Source organism: Gavialis gangeticus, unplaced genomic scaffold (genome assembly GCF_001723915.1).
Source record: "Gavialis gangeticus isolate Ggan-Ray unplaced genomic scaffold, GavGan_comp1, whole genome shotgun sequence".
In the NCBI taxonomy this organism is placed as follows: domain Eukaryota; kingdom Metazoa; phylum Chordata; order Crocodylia; family Gavialidae; genus Gavialis; species Gavialis gangeticus.
The window spans coordinates 7,525,606-7,527,785 of NW_017729008.1; positions in this window are offsets into that span (position 1 = coordinate 7,525,606).

Below are 2,180 nucleotides of genomic sequence, written 5' to 3' on the forward strand. Positions count from 1 at the left end.
GTCCTTCCAGGTTGAGAAGGACCCATCCACTACTACCCTCTGGGTGCGGCCCTTCAGCCAGCTGGCGACCCATTTGACTGTATGGGTGTTGACACCACAGTCCCCCAGTTCCTTAATGAGAACGGGGTGAGAGACAGTGTCAAAAGCCTTCCAGAAGTCCAGGAAGACTATGTCCACTGCTACCCCTGCATCTATTGATCTGGTGATCCGATCATAGAAGGCCACCAGGTTGGTCTGACAGGACCTGCCACTGATGAACCCGTGTTGGTTGCCCCTAAGCATGCAGTCCCCTGCTGGCCCCTCATGGATGTGTGCCAGGAGGATAGTGTGTGTGCCAGTCATGGATAGTGTGAAAGGAGGATAGAAGAGACAGAATTCCCAAGAAAATGGAGAAGCTTGTGGTAAGATTTCTTACTTCTATACCATGTAGAGTTAAAGGATATCAAAAGGGAGAGAAGACCATGCTGGAAGAAAATGAAACACAAAGACTTGAAAAGGGGGAGGAAGGTTGAAGGTGAAGTATGAAAGGGAGCATAAGGTGACCTAGTAGGGATTTTGGCAGAAATTAGATAAAATAGAATGAAGTCTGAGTACAAACTAAATGGTGGTTTTCTTTTGGGTTCTTTTACATGTTACATACATTATGCAATTAACTGGTTAATCACACAATAAATTCAGACCTGTCACATGTGCAAAGTAAGACTGACCAAAAGTGCAATGTAATTTTCATGTGATTCATATGATTAACTGGTTGATTGTACAATAAGTTGAGACTAACCACATATGTAAATAATTATCACACAATAAAAACAACTACCCAGCTATAAAAATAGCCAACCCGCTATATAAACGACCAACCACCTATAAACTCAGTGCTCGAAAATGTATAAGAACTCTATATCTGGGTTCTATCCAACTTTAATTTGAATGTGTATCAGGGTCCTTAAATGTATAAAAAAGGATAATAAGAAAAAGACCATGAGGAAGAAAAAGAGTTGGTGAAAGGGACACACAGAATGGGTCAGCAGGAGATGAAGAGGAAAAGATTAGAGCTTTGCAAAATTTTGCTGGCTGTTTTGTTTCGACACAGTTTCAACTCATTTCAAGCTCAAAACAGTGACACTGAAACAAAACAAAGTGATTCAAAACAGCCTCAAAATGAAATGAGGGCAGTCAAAATGTTTTGAAAGTTTCAAAATGTTTCAAGTTTTGAAGCTTAAGCTGGGCTTGCCTGCATGGAAACAAAAAAGTAAGAAGAGGGAGAGGAAAGAGGGGGAAGAGGGGAAGAACTGCCCAGCTGGCCAGTGACTGTGATCCTTCCCTGAGGTCCCGTCCAATCCTAGTGCTCTGGGGGAGGGATAGAATACACATACTCAGTCACATGTCACGAGTTTTGCTTCTCAGCAGCCTGAAATGCAGTTTCCCAGAAACCCCTACACCTCTGTCCTTGAAACCTGGCAGACTTCATGGCCTCATAAGAGGCTACCATCTCTGCAAATTTCATCTGAATCAGGTAAGAAATGACAACGTTTTAGGCAGTTTCATGTGTCCCCATTATAGCCTATGGGCGAAACATCAAAATAGTGTCAAAACAGTTTTGACAAAGCCAAATGGAACAGTGGTTTCAAAATGAAATGAAACTCAAAACAAAACACTGTACTGTTGAAATGTCAAAATGGAAGTCGAAATAAAATGGTGCTGTTTTGCACAGCTCTTGGAAAGATTAGGATAAAGTAAGAAAAATAATGGAAAAATAATGTGTACTTATTGTATTTTAATTTGATCAAAAAATGATTATAAGAAGAAAAAATAACCTAAAATTTAACAGAGTATGTCCCTTCCCACCCCATCACCCATCATCAAAAGAAGTCACAGTGGTCATATCTTGTTTAAAAAATTCTTCTTAGTGAATGTCCTTTGCTGGCAATTGGACCTTGACCATAGCATTCATTATTGTTCTACGTTTTTGCTTGCAGCAGAGCAGTCACAGTTGTTTCTGTATTGATAAAAATCGAATTTTTTCAGAAGCACCAGTAAACTTGTAGGAGAAGAATCTTGCTGGCTCTCCCACAACCTTAAAGACAGTGCTGAGATCAGAATCCCAGCTTCTCTGCAGATCACTGTAAATACTTAAGTATAAAATCTCTTCCAATAGCTACAGCGTGTTCCTTCCAACCTAG